Source organism: Psammomys obesus, unplaced genomic scaffold (genome assembly GCF_907164565.1).
Source record: "Psammomys obesus unplaced genomic scaffold, mPsaObe1.curated_primary_1811, whole genome shotgun sequence".
Classification (NCBI taxonomy): Eukaryota; Metazoa; Chordata; class Mammalia; order Rodentia; family Muridae; genus Psammomys; species Psammomys obesus.
The window spans coordinates 4763431-4771591 of NW_026596079.1; the positions used below are offsets into that span (position 1 = coordinate 4763431).

The window sequence follows — 8161 nt, forward strand, 5'->3', positions numbered from 1 at the left end:
TGAGATCCTTCACGAACTTTCCATACTTTGGCCAAGGAACTCTAGCAATGCAGCTTCTATGACTAGTCACCCTTGCTGGGATGGGATAACATAAATGTCTCCCAAAGCTAGGCTTGGGTGGAATCCTCCCTTTGGAGCTTCCCTTTATCTCTGTATAGTCTTGGTATAGTCTTGGTGGATAATGTTTTTTAATCTCCCTAGGAAGATCATGCAGCAGCTGGTAGACAATGTGGTCAAGTTTTAACTGGAGTCTATTTAGCACACAGACACTAAACTGGAGTCAAAATGAAATCTCTGGGTAGGGAATCTGTGACCTAAGTCAAAGCAAGGATCGATTTGATGGATAATAACGTTCCTTATGCAGAGTATCTTCTGCAGCATCAATTATATTCCATTTGATTATTGTTTTCCCCTTAGTCCCAAATTTCTGGATAATTATGTCAATTTTCCAATTTGTTCATTGTGTTAAAACATAGTTATGGCTTTCTCTTTCTCTCAAAGGAAAATTGGACAACAAACAATAAAGCAGACATTGGACCAGTCATTATTTAAAGAAACAGAGGGAGTGCTGGTAAATTGTGTCATTTAAGCTGAACCTGAGACCTCAATTCACATTCTCAGAGTGAAGCAGCTTAATTGAGAAGCATTCTTTGCAAATAGACAAAGAGGGAGTAATAGGTAGGAGTCTGATTAGAAATAATGACAGGGAGTTGAGTTCTTTAACTGTGTGTTCTAAATGTGCTTTCTTTTGAGAAAATTAAGATAACAAATGGCATAATAATTTACCTTTAGTGCTAGCAGTTAGAAGCTTGTGGATGGATTTCAAAAGCAGCCCTCACATAATAAAATTGTCATTTCAAGCTCATCCATCCAGGAAAATGCTTAAAAAAATTCCAACTACTTTAAAAGTAAGCCAAAAAGGTCTGTGTATCCTCTCACTGTCCTGATTGGGACACCCACAGACTGCATCATTGTCTAGTGCTTCCTTTGTTTTGGGATTCACTGTTGAATGGGCCCAAGAATCTGAGAACACATACTCCCTCATAGACTCTGAGTGCCCAATGCTCAAAATGTAAGTTATTCCTTTATGGTTCAGAAGGTAACATTTGTGTGGGTTGTCCTTAGACATGCCTGCTTATACATTTTATTCTATGAGAATTTATATCATTAAGCTATAGCGATGATAACTGTGGTAAAGAACGACTCTCACTTGTTTAATGTCAGCTGTCTTTGTTGAAAGAGGCTAAAGTTAGCACACATTCTTGCAGTAATTAGCCTGATTATCCTCAACCCCATTGATGATGATAAATAAATCAACACATATAAGTTACTCGAAAGCCATCTATACAGCCTGAGGACTGGCTGTCTCCTAAGAGTAGATTCACTAATGGCTGAATCCCATCATGAGTGATTCTCTGTCAGTATCTTTCCCTGAGCTTAGACTTCCCTGTTGGAATGTACAAATTGATACGAATAATAGTCCCCAAAACTTGGGAAGCAGGTAGAGAGCATGCAGGGAACCTTTAAAATTTCAGAGCATCCTTTTGCAAGTGCATCTGAAGTTTACCTAATTATCCAAGAAAATTTGCTTCATTGTGAAATGATACATAAGGCATCACATTCCATATGACATTTCCTGTCAAATTGTTGACATTCTCAGGCAATGCTATTAAATAGTTTATGTCCAGTAAAAGAATAGCTGCAAAGGTCATGGTCTATCAAGCAATAGAACACTGGCCAATTTTATTGCTAGTTCAGGGTATTTATTACACACAAGGGACTTCCTAGAGACCACATGCCCAGCACATGGAAAAACAACAACAAACATCCTTTATTAAATGTGCTCAGATGGGGACAGAGAAAACTAAACCAGGGGTTGGTGAGATGGCTCAGTGAGTTAGGGTGCTTGCTGAATATCCTGGCAACCCAAGTTCCATCGCAGAAATCCACAGGAAGGACAGCAAGTACTCAGAGTTTTTCTTTGACTTTGCATGACTAACAAACATACACAAAATAAATTAGTAGTTTTAAACATTTAAAAAAGAATTTATGTCAGAATTAAGTATTTTGTAGGTTTCACCATTACTAGTTATACTCTCTTTTTCACTGTGTTAATTAGTTTAAACTGGGCATATACAGCAATGGCTTTTGACTTTTACAGTGGATAGTGAATTGGCAGTCCATTTTGTCATTTGACTTTTTGAAAGAATAATCATCAGCTATTTCTCAACAATAGTCACAAACGAAAACAACTATGAATCAGATCTTCATTGTTCTGCAAATAATCACTCAGATGCTCTCTTTTAGTCATAAATGCAAATAGGTAAGTGTTCTTTGTTGCAGGAGAAAGAATAACACAAAGCTGATGACTGGAGAACCAGCCTGGTTATCTGCGGAATTAGTCCAAGTAAATTAGAGGCCCCACTGGGAAGACAGAAAAGGGCTGCATGTCTCTTATAATAAAGTGAGATTTGAGGAAAGGCATATGCTAGTACTCAGATAAAGGCTGATCAACACCAGGAAGATGACTGTGGGTGGCTTGTGCACTTGCAGCCCTTTAAGACTGTTCTTTAATGATGTTCTTTGATGTTGATTCTGAACTTGGCCATGTTCTTTGTTTCAGCCAAATGAATAGCAGTGCTTTTGATGTTGGTACCGTCTACAAAGTAGCTACATATTAGTTCTTGCTTTAAAACAACATTTAAAAGTATGTGTATACACGTGCATGTGTATACACATATGTATGTGCATTTGTACATGTGAATATAGCATCTTTAGAGGCCAGAAGACACATTTAATCTCTCAATTTCTCTCCTCTCTGTCTCCCCGTTTGTTTGTTTTTCAAGACAGGGTTTCTTTGTGTAGCCTTGGCTGTCCTAGACTCGCTTTGTAGATCAGACTGGCCTTGAAATCAGAGCCATCTGCCTGCCTCTGCCTCCCCGAGTACAGGGATTACAGGTGTGCACCACCACACCGGGCTCACATTCCATCTCTTGGAGCCCCCAGGTCTTGCTTTTATTTATTCATTGCTCCTGTAATGCCACTGCAAAGTCAACAAACTCAGGAAGACATACTGAAAGATGAGAGGCAACTGGCACGTTTGTCTCTCTTCTCCCTCACTTCCCAGTAATTGAAGTTTTTGTTGTTGTTGTTTCCCCCCAGGGACAGCTCTCTAGTTTATCTGCAAAAGCCTAGTCTCAGCTATCAGGGAACACTCAGCTATCAGCTGTATGTGACTTTCCAGCCAAGGTTAATCACACACATTCAGCTGAGGCTAGTAGACCTACAGAGTAGAGTCACACCCTGTTCCAGTGCTATGCCTTAGAAAACAACAATGCTAAGAAATAATCATGGACCCTGGGACACTAAAATAGCCTACAGTTGATGTCTCTGCCCAGAAACTACAACCTAACAATAGTGAAACAGTGTTTGCCTACCCTCTGGTGAAGCAGGTTCATTTGATTCTTCTTCTGACATCATGAAGTAGCAGTGGGCTGATAGGTCCAAGTTCCTCTTCCATTTGATAGCGAAAGGGGCCACGTAAACACATGGCTAGCTGGAGCATTTCACTCTGATGTGAATATTCCATTGGATATGGAAGTAGCTGATAACTGAAAACAGATCAGTTCCCCTGTGCTTGGGATGTGTCATATAGTCTCAAACACTCTTATTATAGGGATATTTTACAAATAGAATCCTGGATGGGATGAAAAGGAAACGAAACAAAGGAAAGCAGAGGCTTCCAACCATACATGTAAAACAGTGGGCAATTAACATCTACTGTAGTCCTCAGAAAGGCTGTAGGCAACTTTGCAAACAGTTGGAAGCCTCAGGAGCAGAGGTCCACATGCTGCAAAATGATGGTAGGCACACCGTGCAAAGAATAGAAGGATTTTGCTCTCAATTAGTATCTGTCATCGCCTGTCCATGTGCTGATGGGACAGGTAATTAATTGATCTGTGTCTGCAGTTTCTCATTTGGAGAATGGATTGTAGGTATCTCAGTGGTGACAGGTTTACGTGTTTAGAGAAAAATTCACTAAAAAGCATCATCTGCAGAGTGCAGGGCAGAACAGCACTCTGCTCAAAGGAGTTTGTTTGAACCTGTGGCTGATGGGAAGTGGTTGCACCAGGCATCTCTACAGCAGAGGTCGGGAAGGACGGTTGGCCTTGTAGGGTGGGGAAAGGGGACCCGAATGGCAGATAGAGATGAGTTGGAGCTGGTGGACAGAGCCAGGGATATGCCACTGAGGTCCTCACAAGAGTGAAAATTATGTTCCCTAGCTAGGAAAAACTGGAGGAGTGAAATCGCTTTCACTTTTGCAGGTGGCCACTACTGGACTGCCCCAGGGAATGACATTTACCCACATGAGATGGGTAGCATTAATTGTACTAAGTGGGTTGAAAGTATATAAATAAATAAACAAAGCATTTACAACAGAAGACACTAAGTTAGGAGAGAGAGATGATGTGTTGTAGAGGCAATTAGAGGGGAAAGTGATGGGGGAAGGTATGATCAAGATGGATTGTGTGCATATATTACAAACTCAAGGAATAAATTTAAAATGTTGTTAAAGGTGTATTTAAGAGGCGAAGCAAGGCTGGCCCCTAGCTTAAGCAGGCATGAAGGTTGCCAGGCAGAAACAGGCCAAGAAGCATCTTGCCTTCTTCTGCAACAATTTTGGGGTCCTCGAGCCCTACCAGATCCTTCTGGACGGCACTTTCTGCCAGGCAGTGCTGTGGGGTCAGCTGCCCAGCAACCTTATGGGGGAGACCCAGCTGTGCACCATGAGGTGTATGTGAAAGGAGTAAGAAACACTGGGAGCAAAACTGATTGCATAGACATTCCAGGTTCGAAAATGCCCTCATTTCAAAGGAGCAGTGGGTGATCAGACTGTCTCCTGTCCATGGTGGATGAGGGGAATCCTCACCATTATTTTGTGGTAACACAGGGTCAGAACTTACCTGTGAACATCAAGAAAAGTCCTGGAATTCCACTCTTGTTCATTATTCAGAACACCGTATTCTTAGACAAGCCGTCTCCCAGAACCATAGCCTTTGTGAAGGCAGTGGAGTCAGGCCAGCCAGTCTTAGTGCATGAGAAACAAAGTATCAAGCACCTCAAGGAGGAGCAAGGCTTAGTGAGGAACCCTGAACAGAGGAGGAGGAGGAGAGAAAAGAATGTGGGTGGCCCCAATCCTCTCAGTGGCTTGAAGAAAAAGAAGAAAACACAGCATACAAAGTAGCCTGCTTTGGAAAAGAAAAGGAAAAGGGAAACAGATCCACAGACAAAGTACTTTCTGAGCAGCATGGTGCAGAAGGATGGTGAGTGCTGTGGACAGTGGAAGACAGTGTGAGACTCATTTCCTTTTAAAACTGTGGAAGTGTTTATGGCAAAGGACTAAACTTGTTTTTGTAAATTAATGCTAGCACATATACTTTGCCTAAAATTGAAGAGTGGTTAGGTTTCTTTGAGAAAAAAAAAAGTGTATTTAAGAGGTTTTAAAATACAGAAGTCAGATTTATAAACCAGCCTACCTCCATCTTATAGGGAAAACTAACTAGGCTTGTTACTGTTTACAATTAAATCTCTGTTTCTTAAGCATTGAGCTATGTCCCACCTGTAACCTTACCTACAAATGGATCTGTACTGCCTGTTCCAAGCATGTCTAATGATGATCTCTTCCCCATGTCCAATGATGATCTCTTGAACCCCACCTTAGTGAGAGACACCCCTTGTCTGTGAATTTATTTTTTCAAAAGCGTGCTTTAATTAATTTGGACATGATTTCCATTGGTAATCTTTCTCCCCACAGCTAAGAAATTAACAAGCTAACACGGGAAAATGCAAGCCTATTTTGGGAGCTTGAAGGGCAGTCAGCAAGTGTAATGAGCAAAATGTAGATGTTCCCATAGTCCCTGTCTGCTGGTTCTTATAAGTGCTGGCAGGAACTGTGACTTGTGCCTAACCACAAGGATGCAGCAAAGGAATGAGAGAAAGATTGCCTGTCTATATTTTCCCTGCAGAAAGGCGTAATGCCCTCTCCACAGGACCCTGTACTGACATGTGCACACACACACACACACACACACACACACACACACACACACAGAGAGAGAGAGAGAGAGAGAGAGAGAGAGAGAGAGAGAGAGAGAGATCAAATCACTGAGGGACTAAGGTTTCATGAGTGGAGAGAAATGGTATTTATCCCTTTACAATGTCTTTCTAATGAGTAGCAACCAACCCAGCTCGATATCCTCATCTACTGGATTTTGCTACTTTTGAGTGAACTTCAGGTCATCCTTTTAACTTTTTACCCATTAGCAGCACTGTGTGTGACAATGTCCACTAATAATTTTCAAGGTGGTAGAAGTGAATCTGCAAGTCTTTGCTGTGCTTAGCTATGCTCTGTATGCATGTGTCCTCATACACATCCACTAAAATGTCCTCATTCCAGACAATCCATGACTGTCCTTGGAAAGCATGGATTAATTAATTCCCAGACATATGATGGGCGTTAGGCAATTTTCTCTTCCTTCTATATTTGCAGTCCCCAGTTTTTTTTTTTTTTAGACATCCCTCCCTGTATTAGTTATATTTTACTGTTTTGATAAAAACAAAAGACAAAACAACCAAACAACCATGATCAAAGACAACTTAAGAAAGAGAGGGTCATTTTGCGCTTATAGTTTCAAAGAGAATGTTCATAATGGCAGGAAAGGCATGGCAGCTGGGAGCTGTGGAGATCACATATGAAGGAAGCAGAGAGAGAGAAAGAGAGAGAAAGAGAGAGAGAGAGAGAGAGAGAGAGAGAGAGAGAGAGAGAACATGGCAGGGAGCTCCTGTTCTCTGGCAAGGTTCCACCTCCTAAAGGTTCCACATTACCAAACAGCACTCCCAATACATGAGCCTATGGGGATATTTCTCATTCAAACCAGCACTCCCCTTCTTCCCCACTTTAGTTTATCTAGTCTTTGGGCTCATTAGAAAATAAGCCAAGGCAAAAGCTTAAAGGCATCATATCCGGTTTACCACAGAAGAACAGAGTCAGAGAAGCAAGGAGCCTTGCCTCAAACCACAAAGACTATAATGCTACATGTACCTTTTATACACAGCTGTGTCTGAAAGAAATGGCACAATGCCTTTTATGTCTTTCCAGCAAGGTCACTGAAGAGCTGGCTCATTGGATGTTCTCAACAGACACTGTGAGTAAGCTGTTCCAATAGGTGGGCATGATGCACCATGGTATTTTCGAGGTCAACATACACAAATGTTCATATATGTATATGATGCATAGTACATATATTCATATTTTATGAAAGTGCTTTGAATCAATTTTAGATATAATTATTTTTAGTAGGGATTGCTCCTTGTGAGTTTAAATACTTTTTTTTGTGTTAAATGAGGAAAATTAACAAGCAATCTCCAAGGGTATGGTGAAGAATAAGAGCTGTATCTTAGAAACAGGTTCTTTTGGGTGCTCTAGTACTTCCCTTTGACCTCACGGAATTTAGCATTTGAGTGTTGGACTCTCATGAAATTGTGAAACATGGGCTTGTACCGTGAAACTGCTAAGGGTAATGAGACTATGAAGAACTGTCTCTGGTCTCTTGGGAGGGGTGACACATATCCATCCTCTACTGACACTCCCTCAGTTCTCTCACTCTTCCCTCCCCTCTTCTTTCTCTCTCACACACCGTGACCACTTCTGAATCTCTCGTGCCACAGAATGTGTGTGATCTCTTGGTAACTCCCCAGAACATACAAGGACATTCCTACATTTCACACTCAGAAACTTTTCCAATGAATTTTCTGGGCATATCTCAATTCCTAAGACATTGCTAATTTCATCATTAATAAATAAAATTCTCACTTTCCACTTGTATGACCACAAATCTTCTACCTTTAAAAGAAAATTCTATCTTTTTACAATTGTGTTTATCTTCTACTGAGGTGACTAGGTACCTGCTGGATTTCTCTATCAGACACAGGTAATTGTGGGCAGAGATTGAGACACTCATACAGTGAGTGTATGTTCTATTGAACACAGTGGTGGATTCTGAGAGGCTGTGGAGTGTTAGTGTCTTTGCGTTGGTTTTAATTTCCTTTCCTCGATTTCGTGTTTTGTTTGACTTTGATCTGTTCATACCTAATATGTCAC

The 8161-nt window shown here is 41.0% G+C and overlaps 1 pseudogene; it reads left to right on the forward strand.

Annotated features, from left to right (window-relative positions):
* Positions 1-4622: 4622 nt before the first annotated feature.
* Positions 4623-5328, forward strand: LOC129690811 (rRNA-processing protein UTP23 homolog; annotated as a pseudogene).
* Positions 5329-8161: the final 2833 nt, after the last annotated feature.